General features: G+C 39.6%; 1 non-coding gene across 1 annotated transcript; it reads left to right on the top strand.

Annotated features, from left to right (window-relative positions):
- The first annotated feature begins 10,735 nt into the window (after nt 1-10,735).
- On the top strand, nt 10,736-10,843 carry LOC112787937 (small nucleolar RNA R71). The gene has a single exon (XR_003195323.1). It is a non-coding gene; the product is annotated as a small nucleolar RNA R71 (small nucleolar RNA).
- Nucleotides 10,844-22,201: the final 11,358 nt, after the last annotated feature.

Genomic DNA, 22,201 nt, shown 5'->3' with positions numbered 1-22,201 from the left:
TATTCAGAAGCAAAAAGCTACTAGTCCCGCTCATCTAATTAGAATCTGAGCTTCACTTAAAAACTCTGAGATATTATTGCTTCTTAAATTATTTGTATTCTATTTTATTTATCTAGTTGCTTGAGGACAAGCAACAGTTTAAGTTTGGTGTTGTGATGAGCGGATATTTTATATGCTTTTTGGGGTTAATTTCATATAGTTTCTAGTGTGTTTTAGTTAGTTTTTAGTTTATTTTTAGTAGTTTCTAGGAAAAATTCATATTTCTGGACTTTACTATGAGTTTGTGTGTTTTTTTGTAATTTCAGGTATTTTCTGGCTGAAATTGAGGGAGCTGAGCAGAAATCTGATTCAGGCTGAAAAAGGACTGCTGATGTTGTTGGATTCTGACCTCCCTACACTCGGAATGAATTTTCTGGAGCTACAGGACTCCAAATGGCGCGCTTCCAATTGCGTTGAAAAGTAGACATCCAGGGCTTTCCAGCAATATATAATAGTCCATACTTTGCTCAAGGATAGATGACGTAAACTGGCGTTCAACGCCAGTTCCATGTTGCAGTCTGGCGTCCAGCGCCAGAAACAAGTTACAAGTTGGAGTTCAACGCCAGAAAAGGATCCAAAGCTGGCGTTAAACGCCCAAAACAGCCCTATGCACGTGATTAGCTTAAGTCTCAGCCCCAGCACACACCAAGTGGGCCCCAGAAGTGGATTTCTACACTATCTATCTTAGTTTACTCATTTTCTGTAAACCTAGTTTACTAGTCTAGTATTTAAACAACTTTTAGAGACTTGTCTTGTATCTCATGACATTTTAGATATGAACTTTGTACCTTTTGACGGCATGAGTCTCTAAACTCCATTGTTGGGGGTGAGGAACTCTGCTGTGTCTCGATGAATTAATGCAAGTATTTCTGTTTTCCATTCAAACATGTGTGTTCCTATCTAAGATATCCATTCGCACTTCAATATGAATGTGATGAACGTGACAATCATCATCATTACTCCAAGAGATACTCATTCAATCGAAGGTAGAACGGAGGTGGTTGTCAGTCACGTGTTCATAGTTTGGGAATAGTGATGAATGTCACGGATTATCCCATCCATCATATTGAAGTGCGAATGAACATCTTAGATAGAAACAAGCGTGTTTGAATAGAAAACAGAAATAATTGCATTAATTCATCGGGACACAGCAGAGCTCCTCATCCCCAACAATGAAGTTTAGAGACTCATGCCGTCAAAGAGTACAAAGTTTAGATCTAAAATGTCATGAGATACAAAATAAATCTCTAAAAGTTGTTTAAATACTAAACTAGTAACCTAGGTTTACAGAAAATGAGTAAACTATGATAGATAGTGCAGAAATCCACTTTCGGGGCCCACTTGGTGTGTGTTGGGGCTGAGACTTAAGCTTTACACGTGCCTAGGCTGTTTCTGTAGTTAAACGCCAGGTTGTAACCTGTTTTGGGCGTTTAACTCCAACTTGTAACCTGTTTCTGGCGTTTAACGCCAGAATAGGGCAGAGAGCTGGCGTTGAACGCCAGTTTGCGTCATCTAAACTCAGGCAAAGTATGGACTATTATATATTTCGGGAAAGCCCTGGATGTCTACTTTTCAACGCAATTGAAAGCGCGCCATTTGGATCCTTGTAGCTCCAGAAAATTCATTTCGAGTGCAGGGAGGTCAGAATCCAATAGCATCTGCAGTCCTTTTTCAGCCTCTGAATCAGATTTTGCTCAGGTCCCTCAATTTCAGCCAGAAAATACCTGAAATCATAGAAAAACACACAAACTCATAGTAAAGTCTAGAAATGTGAATTTTGCATAAAAAATAGTGAAAACATAGTAAAAACTAACTAAATCATACTAAAAACTATGTAAAAACAATGCCAAAAAGCGTATAAATTATCCGCTCATCATGGAGCGTCCAACTTAAGGACGTTAAAGCAAAGTCCTGGGTGGGAGACAACCCATCATGGTATGATCGTTCCTTTCTTTCTTCTTAATTTTCTCTTTCAATAACTCTTCTCAGTATTAGTGCCTATAGTTTACATCTTCATTTGCATATTATAAAAAAAAAGGGAGGGTGGGGGGCAGGCGAGTAAGAAAGAGAAATAAATTGAACAGAAAGTCACGCGGGAGCGTGGCTGGAGGCGTGCCTTAGGCACAAATTGCTCCACGCGACCGCGTCACTGACACGTCTGCGTCATTTAGGAAAAATGCCTCCCACGCGTCCGCATCACCCATGCGGACGCGTGGCCTGAAAATCGACGTAAGAAAGGGTGTATGGCCGAAAGTTGTGCTGGAGTGGTGCTGGACTGGTGCTAGGCGCACAAGCCTTACCACGCGAACGCGTGTCCTACGCATTCGCGTCGTATTCCAATATTGGCCACCCACGCGATCGCGTCCACCACGCGACCGCGTCACCTTGGAATTTGGCAACAATGAGTTTCGAACAGAGAGTTGTGCGAGTGCGAAGCTGCCCTCGCGCCAGTAGCACCGAATGAGTCACGCGTCCACGTGACCGACGCAACCGCGTCGATTCATATAAGCGCCATCTGCGCGAACGCGTACCCCACGCGTCCGCGTCGCTTGCACCGCACAACTTATCCTAATCTGCCAAAATATCTTATCTTTCTCTTCCCCAAATCCTACTTTTTCTTTTCCCTCCTTCTTTCTTTCTTTCCTTTTCTTCCTTCTTCCTTCTTTCTCACTTTCTACTTTCTCTCTCTCTCACCACCATTATCAAGGTTTTTCTTTTCTTCTTCCTTCCTTACTTTTCTATTCTTTTTCTTATTTTTATGTTTTCTTCTCATTTTCTTTTTCTTTTTACTTGTATTATCCATGTTTTTTTTTTCTTTCTTTTTCTTTTAATTGGTATTGGAAATTTATTAGGGTCATTATTATTCCTTATGATTTGCTCGTGGATTGTTAAGGACTTGTTTGGCAATTATATATTAATTTTTAAGGGTTTCTTGCATGTTCAATTCAATACTTTCAATAGCTTATTCACCATGCATGCTATGTGTTTGTGAAAACGCCCGTATGGTATTGTGCACTATTTTTAGATTTCTTTTATTCTACTACTCTAAATGCTTGCTTTTCACAAAAACCCTTCTTTTATTTTATTATTTAAAAAATATAATTATTATTACAAAAAGGTTATTAGTTTTAAAGGCTTGGTAATCTAACTTGAACATTGAATGCTTGATCTATGCTACTCATGCCTTTGCCTGCATGCCAATAAACACCTTGCATTTAATTGTCATCATATGCACTTGCTATATCTCCGTTGATGAGTTTTCACATGTAGTCATGACCATGTGTTAATATCATTCATCTTTTAAATGTGCATTGATTACCACCTTTCCCGCCCTCTTCCTTGCTCTAACCCTTGACATTTTAACATACTTTCTCTTTTCTTTCTTTTAGGATGGCCACCAAGAAAGACAAGGAGAAAGCTACTCCCAAATCAACAGCAAGAAGAGGAACTAAAAGAGCATTAGTGGCTGAGCCATCTTCAACTGCAGTTAAGCTCTCAACAAAAAGAATTAAGAGGATTATCAAGGTTGATGAAAAAAAGAAAGCCTTCCCAGCTAAGGACACTGCGCGATTTCCCAATTGCTACTGTGAGTAGATGTTCCCAATCCTGGCAGAAAGGAGTTACAACAACGAATACCTTTTATCCTCCCGACACGTATTACTGAATTTGTTGAGCCGCAAATTGAACGAAGACAATGGGGTTTTCTACAGAGACAGCCACGGCAGGTTAATCTTTCCTGGGTAGTTGAGTTCTACTCCAATTTCCCCCTACTCCAGAAGGACTAGACGCATTTCAAGAGGCCGCACTCAAGCGCCAGATGTACCAATTTGACTAGGACGCTGTTCTCAAAGTTATCGCACTACCTGGCAGCAGATGGATCTACGGATACCATCGTTCCCGACCTAATGGAATATCGGCTTCCACACTTACCTTGGAGGCTCGCGTATGGGCACAGATTATGTCCCATTACGTCTTTCCGAGCACCCATGAGTCCTCTTTCACTGTAGACATGGCCGTTCTACTATGGTGCATCCTTACAGACCAGCCTCTGAACCTACCAAGACACATCCGGAATGCCATGAGACACGTACAAATTGCGGGCAACTTACCTTTTCCCGCCTTGGTTTCAGATCTCGTCTCAGCAGCTGGAGTCTCCTACAGAGCTGGAGACACCAAAGCCATGCTCCCACTGGATGATCAGTACGTCCCTAATGGGAAATATATCAGACCTCCAGCAGCCACTACACGCCAGCCTACTGAACCGGCTGAAGACATTCCACCTTCAACACCACAGGCACCTATAACAAACCAACTGCTCCATCAGATACTTAAAAGGTTGGATTGGTAGGAACACAAAGCAAAGCTAAGAGAGCGCCGTAACAAGCGCCGATTCACATACCTCAAGGAGCTACTTAAAGGAAAATACAGAGACTCAGACACCCCGGACTCCACTTCGTTTACCATCACAGGGAGACATGACGGTCCCGACTGTGGAGATACTGCTACCAACCCACCTTTTTTCCTGACAGATGGCACCGAGGACGGTGCAAAGCCTTAAGTGTGGGGAGGTCGGTTAGTACCTGACTTTCGGAGGTAATTTCTCTTCCCTAACACCAATAAAATAGGACATTTAGTTAGTTTTTCTTTTGTAGAATAGGATAAATTGCATAGTAATAGGTTAGTTGCATGCATGTTCTACTTGATTGAAAAGATAATAAGTTTCTTCTAAGACCCTATTTTTAGAACAAAATTTCACTAATTTTAATCAACACTTTTATGTTAAATTTGCTTGAAGTTGTATTTGGAACATGATTTTTGAGCTAAAGAACACACAACCTGTGAGACTTTGAGCCTAAATACATGGTTACATTATTTAATCATAAATATTTTATTCTTGTGTATTTACTTCTCTATGATTGTAATCTATATTTTGTTTCATCCTATATGTCCAATGTTTAATATATTTATATGCTTGCATATGATTGAGGCCATTATTTGTTCAGCTCACTTATCCAAATTAAGCCTACCCCTTAAGTTACCTTTGTTAGCCACTTTGAGCCTTTAAATCCCATTTGTTCTTTATTTTACCACATCACTAGCTGGTGCACGAAATTGTGATCTCCAGGCTCGAACTATTCCTGGCATGTGAGCAACTTGGTACGCGTAATCGTGATTACACATTCATAATTTGTCACAACTTCGATACAACTAACCAGCAAGTGCACTGGGTCGTCCAAGTAATACCTTACGTGAGTAAGGGTCGAATCCCACGGAGATTGTTGGTATGAAGCAAGCTATGGTCACCTTGTAAATCTCAGTCAGGCAGATATAAAGTGATAAAGATGTTTTCGAATATTATATAATAAAATAGGGATAGAGATACTTATGTAAATCATTGGTAGGAATTTCAGATAAGCAAATGGAGATGCTTTTCGTTCCTCTGAACCTCTGCTTTCCTACTATCTTCATCCAATCAGTCTCATTCCTTTCCATGGCTGGCTTTATGTGATACATCACCACTGTCAATGGCTACTTTCGGTCATCTCACGGGAAAATGAGCCAATGCCCTGTCACGGCACGGCTAATCGTCTGGAGGCATCACCCTTGTCAATGGCTTCATCTTATCCTCTCAGTGAATAATATGCTCACGCACCCTGTCACGGCACGGCTATTCATCTGTCGGTTCTCGATCATGCTGGAATAGGATTTACTATCCTTTTGCGTCTGTCACTAACGCCCTGCAATCGCGAGTTAGGAGCTCGTCACAGTCATCCAATCATTGAATCCTACTCGGAATACCACAGACAAGGTTTAGACTTTCCGGATTCTCTTGAATGCCGCCATCATTCTAGCTTACGCCACGAAGATTCTGGTTAGGAGATCTAAGAGATATTCATTCTAGCTTATTTCATGTAGAACGAAAGTGTTTGTCAGGCACGTGTTCATAGGGGAGAATGGTGATGAGCGTCACACATAATCATCACCTTCCTCACGTTCTTGGGTGCGAATGGATATCTTAGAAGCGAAATAAGATGAATTGAATAGAAAACAGAAGTACTTTGCATTAATCTTTGAGGAACAGCAGAGCTCCACACCTTAATCTATGGAGTGTAGAAACTCTACCGTTGAAAATACATAAGTGAAGGTCCAGGCATGGCCGAGATGGCCAGCCCCCTAAACGAGATCACAGGATCAAAATACAATCCAGGATGCCTAATACAATAGTAAGAGGTCCTATTTATAATAAACTAGCTACTAGGGTTTACATGAGTAAGTATTTGATGTATAAATCCACTTCCGGGGCCCACTTGGTGTGTGTTTGGGCTGAGCTTAAGTGTTGCACGTGCAGAGGCCATTTGTGGAGTTGAACGCCAGTTTTTGTGCCAGTTTGGGCGTTCAACTCTGGTTTTGGATCCTTTTCTGGCGCTGGACGCCAGATTTGGGTAGAAAGCTGGCGTTGAACGCCAGTTTACGTCGTCAATTCTTGGCCAAAGTATGGACTATTATATATTGCTGGAAAGCCCTGGATGTCTACTTTCCAACGCAATTAGAAGCGCGCCATTTCGAGTTCTGTAGCTCCAGAAAATCCACTTTGAGTGCAGGGAGGTCAGAATCCAACAGCATCAGCAGTCCTTTTTCAACCTCTGAATCTGATTTCTGCTCAAGTCCCTCAATTTCAGCCAGAAAATACCTGAAATCACAGAAAAACAAACAAACTCATAGTAAAGTCCAGAAATGTGAATTTAACACAAAATCTATTAAAAACATCCCTAAAAGTAACTAGATCCTACTAAAAACATACTAAAAACAATGTCAAAAAGCGTATAAATTATCCGCTCATCACAACACCAAACTTAAATTGTTGCTTGTCCCCAAGCAACTGAAAATCAAAATAGGATAAAAAGAATAGAATATACTATAAATTCCAAACTATCAATGAAACAGAGCTTCAATCATATGAGCGGAACTTATAGCTTTTTGCCTCTTGAATAGTTTTGGCATCTCACTTTATCCATTGAGGTTCAGAATGATTGGCATCTATAGAAACTTCAGATTTCGAATAGTGTTATTGACTCTCTTAGTTCAGTATGATGATTCTTGAACACAGCTTCTTTATGAGTCTTGGCCGTGGCCCTAAGCATTTTGTTTTCCAGTATTACCACCGGATACATAAATGCCACAGACGCATAATTGGGTGAACCTTTTCAGATTGTGACTCAGCTTTGCTAAAGTCCCCAATTAGAGGTGTCCAGGGTTCTTAAGCACACTCTTTTTTTTTTTTTTTGCTTTGGACCTTGACTTTAACCGCTCAGTCTCAAGTTTTCACTTGACACCTACACGCCACAAGCACATGGTTAGGGACAGCTTGGTTTAGCCGCTTAGACCAGGATTTTATTCCTTTAGGCCCTCCTATCCACTGATGCTCAAAGCCTTGGGATCCTTTTTAATTGCCCTTGCCTTTTGGTTTTAAGGGTTATTGGCTTTTTGCTCTTGCCTCTTGGTTTTAAGAGCTTTGACTTTTTCTGCTTGCTTTTTCTTTTTCTTTCTATTTTTTTTCGCCTATTTTTTTTTTCTGCAAGCTTTGTTCTTTGCTGCTTTTTCTTGCTTCAAGAATCATTTTTATGATTTTTCAGATTATCAAATAACATGTCTCCTAGTCATCATTCTTTCAAGAGCCAACATATTTAACATTCTTAAACAACAACTTCAAAAGACATATGCACTGTTCAAGCATACATTCAGAAAACAAGAAGCATTGTCACCACATCAATATAATTAAACTAAGTTCAAGGATAAATTCGAAACTCATGTACTTCTTGTTCTTTTGAATTAAAACATTTTTCATTTAAGAGAGGTGATGGATTCATAGGACATTTATAACTTTAAGACAAAGTTACTAACTACTAATGATCATGTAATGAAGACACAAACATAGATAAGCACATAACATAGAAAACAAAAAGCAGAAGAATTAAGAACAAGGAATGAATCCACCTTAGTGATGGTGGCATTTCCTTCTTGAGGAATCAATGATGTCCTTGAGCTCTTCTATGTCTCTTCCTTGCCTTTGTTGCTCCTCCTTCAGTGCTTTTAGATCTTCTCTGATTTCATGAAGGATGATGGATTGCTCTTGATGTTCCACCCTTAGTTGCTTCCAATAATTGTGTGGAAGAAAATGTATCCCTTGAGGTATCTCAGGAATCTCTTGATTTGCAGTCAAATGTTCTACCACTGAGCTATAGACCCTTGATGGAAGCTTTTGTCTTCCCTTTCCTCTTTCTAGAGGTTTCTCTGGCCTTAGGTGCCATCAATGGTTATGAAAAAAACAAAAAAACTATGCTTTTACCACACCAAACTTAGAATGTTGCTCGCCCTCGAGCAAAAGAAGAAAGAATAGAAGAATAAGAAGAAGATATGGAGGAGATGGATGGGAGTGTGTATTCGGCCATATGGGTGGGATTGGGTGGGAGAGAGATGTTGAATTTTTGAAGGTAGTGGGTGTATGGATGTGAGTGGTAAATGGAAAAAAAAGAAGGGATGATCATGAATGGAAAGAGAGATGATGAGGTAGGTGGGGATCCTGTGGGGTCCACAGATCCTGAGGTGTCAAGGCATTTACATCCCTGCACCAATTTAGGCATGTAAAATGCCCTTGCACACAACTCTGGGCGTTCAGCGCCAGGTTGGTGCCCATTTTGGGCGTTCAACGCCCCTTTGCTGCCATTTCTGGCGTTGAACGCCAGAACCATGCTTGTTCTAGGCGTTCAGCGCCAGGATGCTCCCATTCTGGGCGTTCAGCGCCAGACAGATGCTCCTTCAGGGTGTGATTTTTCTTCTGCTGTTATTGATTCCGTTTTCAATTTTTATATTTATTTTATGACTCCTCATGATCATGAACCTATAAAGACACATAACTAAGAAAAATATAGTTAGATAAATAAACATTGGGTTGCCTCCCAACAAGCGCTTCTTTAATGTCAATAGCTTGACAGTGGGCTCTCATGGAGCCTTACAGATGTGCAGAGCTTTGTTGAGACTCTCCAACACCAAACTTAGAGTTTGGATATGGGAGTTCAACACCAAACTTAGAGTTTGGTTGTGGTCTCCCAACACCAAACTTAGAGTTTGACTGTGGGGGCTCTGGTTGACTCTGCTTGGAGAGAAGCTTTTTCTGCTTCCTCTCCATGGTTGCAGAGGGAGATCCTTGAGTTTTAAACACAAGGGAGTTCTCATTCCATTGAAGGAATATTTCACCTCTGTCAACATCAATCACAGCTCTTGCTGTGGCCAGGAAAGGTCTTCCTAGGATGATGGATTCATCCTCTTCCTTTCCAGTATCCAGGACTATGAAATCAGCAGGGATGTAAAGGCCTTCAACCTTTACTAACACGTCCTCTACTTGTCCATAAGCCTGTTTTCTTGAGCTGTCTGCCATCTCTAATGAGATTTTAGCAGCTTACACCCCATAGATTCCCAGTTTCTCTATTACAAAGAGGGGCATGAGGTTTATTCCTGAACCAAGGTCACACAGAGCCTTAAAGATCATGGTGCCTATGGTACAGGGTATTATGAACTTTCCAGGATCCTGTCTCTTCTGAGGCAATGTCAGTTGATCCAGATCACTTAGTTCATTGATGAACAAGGGAGGTTCAACTTCCCAAGTATCAATGCCAAATAATTTGGCATTTAGCTTCATGATTGCACCAAGAAACTTGGCAGTTTGCTCTTCAGTAACATCCTCATTCTCTTCAGAAGAGGAATACTCATCAGAGCTTATGAAGGGCATAAGGAGGTTCAATGGGATCTCTATGGTCTCTAGATGGGCCCCAGAGTCCTTTGGTTCCTCAGAGGGAAGCTCCTTATTGACCACTGGACGTCCCAGGAGGTCTTCCTCCTTGGGATTCACGTCCTCTCATCTCCTCACAGGTTCGGCCATGGCGCTTATGTCAATGGCCTTGCACTCTCCTTTTGGATTCTCTTCTGTATTGCTTGGGAGAGTACTAGGAGGGATTTCAGTGATCCTTTTACTCAGCTGGCCCACTTGTGCTTCCAGATTTCTAATGGAAGACCTTGTTTCATTCATGAAACTTACAGTGGCTTTAGATAGATCAGAGACTAGATTTGCTAAATTAGAAGCATTTTGTTCAGAGTTCTCTGTCTGTTGCTGAGTTGATGATGGAAAAGGCTTGCTGTTGTTAAACCTGTTTCTTCCACCATTGTTAAAGCCTTGTTGAGGCTTTTGATCCTTCCATGAGAAATTTGGATGATTTCTCCATGATGAGTTATAGGTGTTTCCATAAGGTTCACCTAAGTAGTTCACCTCTGCTATTGCAAGGTTCTCAGGATCATAAGCTTCTTCTTCAGGAGAAGCCTCTTGAGTACTGTTGGATGCAGCTTGCATTCCATTTAGACTCTGAGAAATCATATTGACTTGCTGAGTCAATATTTTATTCTGAGCCAATATGGCATTCAGAGTATCAACTTCAAGAACTCCCTTCTTCATAGGCGTCCCATTACTCACAGGATTCCTTTCAGAAGTGTACATGAACTGGTTATTAGCAACCATGTCAATGAGTTCTTGAGCTTCTGCAGGCGTTTTCTTTAGGTGAATGGATCCACCTGCAGAAGTGTCCAGTGACATCTTTGATAGCTCAGATAAACCATCATAGAATATATCCAGGATGGTCCATTCTGAAAGCATGTCAGAAGGACACTTTTTGGTCAACTGTTTGTATCTTTCCCAAGCTTCATAGAGGGATTCACCTTCTTTCTGCCTGAAGGTTTGAACATCAGCTCTAAGCTTGCTCAGCTTTTGAGGAGGAAAGTACTTGGCTAAGAAAGTCGTGACCAGCTTATCCCAAGAGTTCAGGCTGTCTTTGGGTTGAGAATCCAACCATAATCTAGCTCTGTCTCTTACAGCAAAAGGGAAAAGCATGAGCCTGTAGACTTCAGGATTTACTCCATTAGTCTTAACAGTATCACATATCTGCAAGAATTCAGTTAAGAACTGAAAGGGATCTTCAGATGGAAGTCCATGAAACTTGCAGTTTTGCTGCATCAGAGAAACTAATTGAGGTTTCAGCTCAAAGTTGTTTGCTCCAATGGCAGGAATGGAGATGCTTCTTCCATGTAAATTGGAATTAGGTGCAGTGAAGTCACCAAGCATCTTCCTTATATTATTATTATTTTTGGCTGCCATCTCCTTTTCCTGTTCGAAAATTTCTGAAAGGTTATCTCTGGATTGTTGTATTTTAGCTTCTCTTAATTTTTTCTTCAGAGTCCTTTCAGGTTCTGGATATGCTTTAACAAGAATGTTTTTGTCCTTGCTCCTGCTCATATGACAAAGAAGATGGCACAGAAAAAATAGTAATAATAATATGGATCCTTTACACCACGGTATAGGGATCCTTGTGTTAGTAGAAGAAAAGAAGGGAAGAAAATCTGAACTCAGAGAGAGAGGGGGTTCGAATTTTCGGAGAGTTGAAAGAAAGATGTTAGTATATCAATAAACAAATAGAAGAAGATGAGAGGGGGAAGTGAATTTTCGAAAACAATTTTTGAAAAAGAGTTAGTGATTTTTGAAAATAGTTTTTGAAAAAGGTTAGTATTTTTTTCGAATTTTTTTTTTAAATAAAAAATAAAAATAATTAGTTAATAAAAAAGAAATTTTTGAAAAAGAGGGAAGATATTTTCGAAAATTAGAGAGAGAGAGTTAGTTAGGTAGTTTTGAAAAAGTTAAGAAACAAACAAAAAGTTAGTTAGTTGGTTGAAACAAATTTGAAAAGATAAGAAGTTGGGAAGTTAGAGATGATATTTTGAAATCAAATTTTGAAAAAGATAAGATAAGAAGATATTTTTTTGAAAAGATATGATAGAAATTAGTTTTTGAAAAAGATTTGATTTTTAAAATCACAATTAATGACTTGATTCATAAGAAATCACAAGATATGATTCTAGAACTTAAAGTTTGAATCTTTCTTAACAAGCAAGTAACAAACTTCAAATTTTTGAATCAAAACTTTAATTGATTATGTTATTTTCGAAAATTATGATATAAAATAAGAAAAAGATTTTTGAAAATTATTTTTTTGGAATTTTCGAAAATAATCATGAATTTTGAAAAAGATTTTGAATTTTGAAAAAGATTTTGAAAAAGATAAGATTTTCAAATTGAAAATTTGATTTGACTCATAAGAAACAACTTGATTTTAAAAATTTTTGAAAAAGTCAACTCAAATTTTCGAATTTGATGAGAGAAAAAGGGGAAGATATTTTTTTGATTTTTTTTGATTTTTTATGAAAACGTGAAAATTATGCAATGCATGAAATTTTTAGATCAAAACATGTGATGCATGCAAGAATGCTATGAATGTCAAGATGAACACCAAGAACACTTTGAATGTCAAGATGAACATCATAGACACAATTTTGAAAAATTTTTAATGCAAAGAAAACATGCAAGACACCAAACTTAGAATTCTTTAATGCTTACGCACTAAGAATTCAAGAATGCATATGATAAACATGAAAAGACACAAAACAAAAAATCATCAAGATCAAACAAGAAGACTTACCAAGAACAACTTGAAGATCATGAAGAACACTATGAATGCATGATATTTTCGAAAAAATGCAAGATGCATATGCAATTGACACCAAACTTATAACATGACTCAAGACTCAAACAAGAAACACAAAAATATTTTTGATTTTTATGATTTTCTAATTTTTTTGTATTTTTATTTATTATTTTTTTTTCGAAAATTATTGTGAAAAATAAAAATAAGGATTTCAAAATTTTTAATATGAATTCCAGGAATCTTGCCATGTTAGTCTTAAAGCTCCAATCAAAGGGTCAGGCATGGCTTAATAGCCAGCCAAGCTTTAATAAAAATATGAGTGTAATTCAGACATGACAAGCCTGACATACCCTATCCAGAAGGATTGGGCATGACTCCACTGAAGTGATTAGCCAATCCCAAAGCAGTTTGGGTATGGCTTTACAGCCAGATAGGCTTCAACATGCTTCATGAAACACTAGAATTCATTCTTAAAAATTTTGAAGCCATAGAATAATTTATTTTTGAAAACATTATTTTTAGTAAATTTTTTTTTTCGAAAACAAGTGAGGAATTTTTGAAAGATTTTTGAAAAATTTTTTTGAAAACAAAACAAAAAGAAAATTACCTAATCTGAGCAACAAGATGAACCGTCAGTTGTCCAAACTCAAACAATCCCCGGCAACGGCGCCAAAAACTTGGTGCACGAAATTGTGATCTCCAGGCTCGAACTATTCCTGGCATGTGAGCAACTTGGTACGCGTAATCGTGATTACACATTCATAATTTGTCACAACTTCGATACAACTAACCAGCAAGTGCACTGGGTCGTCCAAGTAATACCTTACGTGAGTAAGGGTCGAATCCCACGGAGATTGTTGGTATGAAGCAAGCTATGGTCACCTTGTAAATCTCAGTCAGGCAGATATAAAGTGATAAAGATGTTTTCGAATATTATATAATAAAATAGGGATAGAGATACTTATGTAAATCATTGGTAGGAATTTCAGATAAGCGAATGGAGATGCTTTTCGTTCCTCTGAACCTCTGCTTTCCTGCTATCTTCATCCAATCAGTCTCATTCCTTTCCATGGCTGGCTTTATGTGATACATCACCACTGTCAATGGCTACTTTCGGTCATCTCACGGGAAAATGAGCCAATGCCCTGTCACGGCACGGCTAATCGTCTGGAGGCATCACCCTTGTCAATGGCTTCATCTTATCCTCTCAGTGAATAATATGCTCACGCACCCTGTCACGGCACGGCTATTCATCTGTCGGTTCTCGATCATGCTGGAATAGGATTTACTATCCTTTTGCGTCTGTCACTAACGCCCTGCAATCGCGAGTTAGGAGCTCGTCACAGTCATCCAATCATTGAATCCTACTCGGAATACCACAGACAAGGTTTAGACTTTCCGGATTCTCTTGAATGCCGCCATCATTCTAGCTTACGCCACGAAGATTCTGGTTAGGAGATCTAAGAGATATTCATTCTAGCTTATTTCATGTAGAACGAAAGTGTTTGTCAGGCACGTGTTCATAGGGGAGAATGGTGATGAGCGTCACACATAATCATCACCTTCCTCACGTTCTTGGGTGCGAATGGATATCTTAGAAGCGAAATAAGATGAATTGAATAGAAAACAGAAGTACTTTGCATTAATCTTTGAGGAACAGCAGAGCTCCACACCTTAATCTATGGAGTGTAGAAACTCTACCGTTGAAAATACATAAGTGAAGGCCCAGGCATGGCCGAGATGGCCAGCCCCCTAAACGAGATCACAGGATCAAAATACAATCCAGGATGCCTAATACAATTGTAAGAGGTCCTATTTATAATAAACTAGCTACTAGGGTTTACATGAGTAAGTATTTGATGTATAAATCCACTTCCGGGGCCCACTTGGTGTGTGTTTGGGCTGAGCTTAAGTGTTGCACGTGCAGAGGCCATTTGTGGAGTTGAACGCCAGTTTTTGTGCCAGTTTGGGCGTTCAACTCTGGTTTTGGATCCTTTTCTGGCGCTGGACGCCAGATTTGGGTAGAAAGCTGGCATTGAACGCCAGTTTACGTCGTCAATTCTTGGCCAAAGTATGGACTATTATATATTGCTGGAAAACCCTGGATGTCTACTTTCCAACGCAATTAGAAGCGCGCCATTTCGAGTCCTGCAGCTCCAGAAAATCCACTTTGAGTGCAGGGAGGTCAGAATCTAACAGCATCAGTAGTCCTTTTTCAACCTCTGAATCTGATTTCTGCTCAAGTCCCTCAATTTCAGCCAGAAAATACCTGAAATCACAGAAAAACACACAAACTCATAGTAAAGTCCAGAAATGTGAATTTAACACAAAATCTATTAAAAATATCCCTAAAAGTAACTAGATCCTACTAAAAACATACTAAAAACAATGTCAAAAAGCGTATAAATTATCCGCTCATCACTAGCCTTAAGCGGAAAAATAATTATATATCCCAATTGAATCTTTGGTTAGCTTGAGGTAGAATTATGTGTTAATTGAGTATGGGAAAATTGTGGGAACAAAAGATAATAAGGGAATGTGTCATGATAATATAATGGGAATTTGGGTGCCTACTCATGTAGAACTATAAAAATTAAAAATCTATGTGCATTGATAAACTATGTTTATTTTTATGTTTAAAAAAATCCAAAAATATTCAATAATTAAATAAGGGGACAAAATTACCCCAATGCTAAGTTAAATTTCAAGGATCAATGCATATATGATAAATTAAAATAAAAGTTGATACATGAGTAAGGAATGTGAAAGGGAAATTTTGGGTAGCTAGGTATGAAATTTAAGTTATATAGAATATATATATGTGTGTGTGTGTGTGTGTGTGTGTGTGTGTGTGTGTGTGTGTGTGTGTGTGTTAGATGAAAGCTTTGGTTAATTAAAGATTCAATTTATAAGCTTACTTAGCCATATATGTACCCTTATCCTTACCTTGGCCCCATTACAACCTTGAAAAGACCTCATGATGTTTGCATTGGTACATTAAATATTGTTGATTGGTTAGGTGAAGAACAAAAATTAGAAAGCATGATTAGAGAAGGATAGAGTGATTACCCTATACACTAGAGAGATTAAGAGCGTACATACATCATCAGTGAGGGTTCAATGCTTAAATTCTATGTTCCCTGCTTTCATGAGCTACCTTCTTGCATTTTTATCTGTTCTTACTGTATAAGAATTGAATTAGTAGAACTTGATTTGTGATTGTCTTGAAGAGCTTATTTGCCTTTTGACCAAGTGGGCAAGAATCATATAGTTGCATTCACATATATAGGTTGCATTGTATTGCATGAGTTTTACATGTTCCTACTCATTTATTTTATCTCCTTCAACTAAGCATGAGGACATGCTAATGTCTAAGTGTGGGGAGATTGATAAACCATTATTTTATGGTTTATATTGTGTTTAATTGTGTGGTTTTATCAAATCTTTACCCACTTATTCATTAAATTAGCATGTATTTACAATTCCTTCCCAAAATTACTCCATGGTTGAAAACTTGCTTCCTAGAGACTTTTAATTATGTATTTTAGTTCTCCTTTATTCCATTCGATGCCGTGATCTGTGTGTTAAGTGTTTCAGGCTTTATAGGGCATGAATGACTTGGAGATTGGAAAGGAGGCTTGCAAAAATGGAAGGAACACAAGAAATTGAGGAGATGACCAGCGAGAAGTGACGCGGACGCATGGTTTACGCGACCGTGCGAAATAGAGGAAATTGCAGTTACGCGCTCACATGCCTGACGCGAACGCATGGATTGGAAACTGCACAAGTGATGTGAATGCGTGGACGACGCGCACGCATGGCAAGGCAAAACGCTAGATGACGCGAACGCCCGTATGACGCGATCGCGTGACGTGCGCGATCTGCAGAATTTGCTGGGGGCAATTTTGGGCCCTGTTTTGACCCAATTTTCGGCTCAGAAATGCATATTAGAGCCAGGAAACATGCAGAGACCAGAGGACAACATTCATTCCGCATAATTTTAGTTTTAGATCTGATTTTACTCCTCCTCTAGGTTTCCTCTACACACATTCATAGTTCTTAGGATTTCGTTTTTATTGCTTTTTGGATTGGGATATTGAGAAGAGTTATTACCTCCGTCAAGACTTCGTCATTCTAGTTTGTTTCCTTACTTGTCACTTACTCTTTCATATCCTTAATTTCTTCAGAATTACTATTGGATTATTTTTAGAATTTATTAATACAAGAACTATTTTTATTTTCAATTGATCTTTTGGATTATTATTTATCATGTCTCTCTTTATTTCTCTTCCTTATTTTGTGAAATTTACATTCATAATGAGCGAGTAGTTCCATAACTTGATTGGGAGATGATTGAAAGGAGAACATTGAGTTGGAACACTCAAGAGAAAAATTGTAATTGGGTCTATTGTTGGATTGCTCTCTAGTCACTGACACTAGTCCTTCCCAAGGGAGAGGATTAGGACTTGTGAATAGAAATTGCCTTCCAACTCGCTTGACTTTCCTCTACCTAGTAAAGGATAACTAAGCAGAAAAACCTTCAATTATCACTTTTATCTTGGGAAAACTCCAACAAGGATAGGACTTCTGACTAATCTACTCCCGGTCAAGGTTTTTATTTAAATTACATAAATTCTCTGATTTAATTTCCTGTCTATCAAACTCAAACCCTTTTAGAAAACATCTGATTAATAAAATAGCACATCTTTCTGCAACTCGTTGGGAGACGACCTGGGATTCATACTCCCAGTATTTTAATTCTAATTTTGTGACAACCCTTCTAAATTGATAAGCAGATTTTTGGTTGGTTAAGAACTATACTTGCAACGCATCTCTTATAATAATTTCTTAACTCGCCAATTTCCGCCACGTCAACCATACCTTAGCCGCTTTTCCGCTTAACCCGGAACACTTCCAAATCACCTTCCCACAAGCTCTCAAAGCTTTAACATCTCCAAGAATAGATTTTTAGCACACCAAAGCCCTTTTCTAAGCTTTCCAAAATCTCAATCAAGCTTCAACACACACATAAACACTTCCTAACCACAATTATCACATCCAAACACAACAACTCAATGCCCAAACATCATAAAGCCACAAATTCCACTAGGGTTGAGAGTCTTACCACACCCAAGAATCTAGGAGACAAGGTTACTCTTCTCCTTCAAGTTAGTTGGATCCTATAACATCAAAGAGCCCAAAATCTCAACACTTTTTTCCATTAAATTCAAATTTAAGGGCTGAAGAACTGGACTAAAATCATGGCTTACCTCACGAATAAAGTAGTGGGTCTTGTAGAGCTCGTCACGGTGAATGCGTGGCCGCAAACAGTGCGGTAATCGGAGCTCCGGATCACAAGTTATGGTAGTTTGAAGATCAAATGAGAGTTGGAACTTTGGAAGAGTGTTATTCCCCTTTCCCTTTCCATTTTTCAGCGTGTTCTTGTGTCTAGTGAGGAGAGAGAGTGCTGAAATAAGGATTTTAGGTTTAGTTTGGTTGGGGTTTAGGGTTTAGGATGGGTCCGGTTGGCCCGGTTTGGCCCGTTCGGTCCGATCTTGGGCCGATCTCTATAAAATTGGTATCGAAATTTTCGTCTCAATCTCCTCTATCATATTAAGCCATAAAAATCACATTTTTTGCTTTCTAGAATAAATTCTCATTTATGGACTAATTAGTCATTAATTAATCGGGTTTTACATTCTACCCATCTAATTGGGAATTTCGCTCACAAAATTCGAATTCAATTACCTGAGAATAATTGCGGATAGTCAGTTCGCATCTCCGACTCAAGCTCCCAAGTGTGCTCCTTAACACTGGATCGATTCCATGCCACTTTGACTAACGAAACTTGTTTTCCACGTAAACGTTTGATACTTGTATCGTCAATTCTGATCGGAGTCACTGGAAGCGTCAAATCTTCTCTTAACTGAACTTATTCAGGTTCTAACACATGGCTAGCATCAGGAGTATACTTCCGAAGCTGTAACACGTGAAATACGTTGTGCAGGTTCAAAAGGTGAGGTGGTAGAGCCATCTGATACGCCACCGGCCCAACCCTCTCTAGGATCTGAAACGAACCGATGTATCGAGGATTCAACTTCTTCGCTTTAATTGCTCTACCTACTCCTGTGGTTGGAGTAACTTTAAGGAAAATATGGTCTCCTTCCTCAAATTCCAAGGGCTTCCGCCTCTGATCGGCGTAACTTTTCTAATGACTCTGCGCTGTGAGTATCCTATCTCAGATTTTCTTGACTTGTTCGGTAGTCTCAGCTATCATCTCCGGCCCCAACAAGCTTTTCTCCCCAGCTTCATACTAACCTAGTGGAGATTGGCATTTCCTCCCATACAAAGCCTCATACGGAGCCATCCCGATGCTCGCATGGTAGCTGTTATTGTATGCAAACTCTACTAACGGCATATACCGATCCAAACTCGTCGGTTGGTCCAAAACACAAGCCCTCAACATATCTTCTAGTGTTTGGATCGTCCTCTCAGATTGACCATCTGTTTGAGGATGGTAAGCCGTACTCAAGCTTAATCGGGTTCCGAAAGCCTTCTGAAATACACCCCAAAATCTTGAAGTGAAACGAGGATCTCTATCAGAGATTATAGTAGCAGGTACACCATGAAGTCTCACAATCTCCTTTATGTATAACCGTGCTAGTTCCTCAAGGGTGTAATCCATCCGAATGGGTAGAAAATGAGCCAACTTCGTCAATCAGTCCACAATCACCCAGACAGCATCAAAATCGGCCCTAGTCCTTGGCAATCCAGACACAAAGTCCATCACAATGCTCTCCCATTTCCATTGTGGAACTTCTAAAGGTTGCAACATCCCGGAAGGTCTCTGATGTTCAATCTTCACCTTCTGACAAGTTAAGCATTTTGAGACGTATTCTGCCATATCATTCTTCATACCCGGCCACCAAAACATCGCCTTTAAATCATGGTACATCTTAGTACTCCCCGAGTGAATAGAGAATCCGCTTTTGTGTGCTTTCTTTAAGATATCTTGTCGCAAAGTGCCAACATCAGGCACAATGATCCTATCCTTGAATCTCCATAGCCCATTCTGATCCTCTGACACCCTCCACCACTTTCCTTGCTCAATAGCTGGCAACACCTTTGGTAACATGTCATCGTTTTCATGGGCCTTTGGTGCACGAAATTGTGATCCTTAACAACGGCGCCAAAAACTTGGTGCTCGGAACGTAATTCACACACTTTGTCACAACTTCGCACAACTAACCAGAAAGTGCACTGGGTCGTCCAAGTAATAAACCTTACGTGAGTAAGGGGTCGATCCCACGGAGATTGTTGGCTTGAAGCAAGCTATGGTCACCTTGTAAATCTCAGTCAGGCGGATTCAAATGGTTATAGAGTTTTAATAATTAAAAGATAAATAAAACATAAAATAAAGATAGAGGTACTTATGTAATTCATTGGTGAGAATTTCAGATAAGCGTATAGAGATGCTTTCGTTCCTCCTGAACCTCTGCTTTCCTGCTGTCTTCATCCAATCATTCCCACTCCTTTCTATGGCAAGCTTTATGTAGGGCATCACCGTTGTCAATGGCTACTTCCCATCCTCTCAGTGAAAATGGTCCAAGATGCGTTGTCACCGCACGACTATTTATCTGGCGGTTCTTGATCATACTGGAATAGGATTCACTAATCCTTTTGCGTCTGTCACTACGCCTAGCACTCGCGAGTTTGAAGCTCGTCACAGCCATCCCTTCCGGGATCCTACTCGGAATACCACAGACAAGGTTTAAACTTTTTGGACCTCAAGAATGGCCACCAATAGTTCTAGCCTATACCACGAAGACTCTGATCTCATGATCAGAAGGCTAAGAGATACACATTCAAGCTTGTTTGCATGTAGAACGGAAGTGTTTGTCAGGCACGCGTTCATAAGTGAGAATGATGATGAGCGTCACATAATCATCACATTCATCATGTTCTTGTGTGTGAATGAATATCTTAGAGAAGAAATAGGCTTGAATTGAATAAAAAATAGTAGCACTTTGTATTAATTCATGAGGAACAGCAGAGCTCCACACCTTAATCTATGGTGTGTAGAAACTCTACCGTTGAAAATACATAAGTGATGAAGGTCCAGGCACGGCCAAATGGCCAGCCCCCATAAAGGTCTAAGATAGCATAAAACTAATCAAAAGAACTCCCTTAACATGATAGTAAAAAGTTCTATTTATACTAAACTAGTTACTAGGGTTACAAAAATCAGTAAATGATGCAGAGATTCACTTCCGGGCCCACTTGGTGTGTGCTTGGGCTGAGCATTGAAGCTTTCACGTGTAGAGGTCTTCCTTGGAGTTAAACACTAGTTTGTAACCTGTTTCTGGCGTTTAACTCTGCTTTGCAACCTGTTTCTGGCATTTAACTCCAGAATAGGGCAGAGAACTGGCGTTAAACGCCAGTTTGCGTCATCTAAACTCGGACAAAGTATGGACTATTATATATTGCTGGAAAGCCCTGGATGTCTACTTTCCAACGCAATTAAGAGTGTGCCATTTGGACTCCTATAGCTCCAGAAAATTCACTTTGAGTGCAGGGAGGTCAGAATCCAACAGCATCTGCAGTCCTTCTTCAACCTCTGAATTTGATTTTTGCTCAAGTCCCTCAATTTCAGCCAGAAATTACCTGAAATCACAGAAAAATACACAAACTCATAGTAAAGTCTAGAAATATGATTTTTATTTAAAAACTAATAAAAATATACTAAAAACTAACTAAATCATACTGAAAACTATGTAAAAACAATGCCAAAAGCGTATAAATTATCCGCTCATCAGTCTTTAGGAGTTCGGATTTAAAGTCACTTGAGATCTGCAATCGACTCAAACATAGAGTTCCAGACATTTCTTGAACACTAATCTTCCGACTCTCGAATTCCTTGAGTAACTTCTCTTCTTGAAGCATCATCCAAGCCGCATACAAAGGCTTTCGACTTAACGCATCCGCCACTACATTAGCTTTCCCCATATGGTAATTCAACTCAAAGTCGTAGTCCTTCAGTAACTCCATCCATCTCCTCTACCGCATGTTAAGCTCTTTCTGATCAAAGAGATATTTCAAGCTCTTGTGATCAGAGAAAGCTCGGAACTTAACCCCAAAGAGGTAATGCCTCCACACCTTTAATGCAAACACAACCGCAGCAAGTTCCAAATCGTGCGTAGGGTAGTTAACTTCATGAGTTCTCAACTGCCGTGAGGCATATGCCACCACATTACGATGCTTCATCAGCACGCACCCTAGGCCCTTTAGTGAGGCATCACAATACACCTCAAACGGTTCGTTCGGCTCAGGTAACACCAATACAGGCGCGGTGGTCAACCTTTGCTTCAACGTTTGAAAGCTCTCCTCACACTCAGAAGTCCAAACAAACGGCGCATCCTTGTGGGTTAACTTTGTCAATGGCAAAGCTATTTGCGAAAACCCCTTGATGAATCTTCGGTAATAGCCACCTAAACCCAGAAAACTCCTTATCTCAGTTACTGAGGTTGGTTGCCTCCACTCCATCACTGCTTCCACCTTAGAAAGATCTACAGCTATCCCCT

Source organism: Arachis hypogaea, chromosome 20 (genome assembly GCF_003086295.3).
Source record: "Arachis hypogaea cultivar Tifrunner chromosome 20, arahy.Tifrunner.gnm2.J5K5, whole genome shotgun sequence".
NCBI lineage: Eukaryota > Viridiplantae > Streptophyta > Magnoliopsida > Fabales > Fabaceae > Arachis > Arachis hypogaea.
Note: the sequence above shows the minus strand (reverse complement) of the source record. Positions and strands in the feature narration are given on the sequence as shown.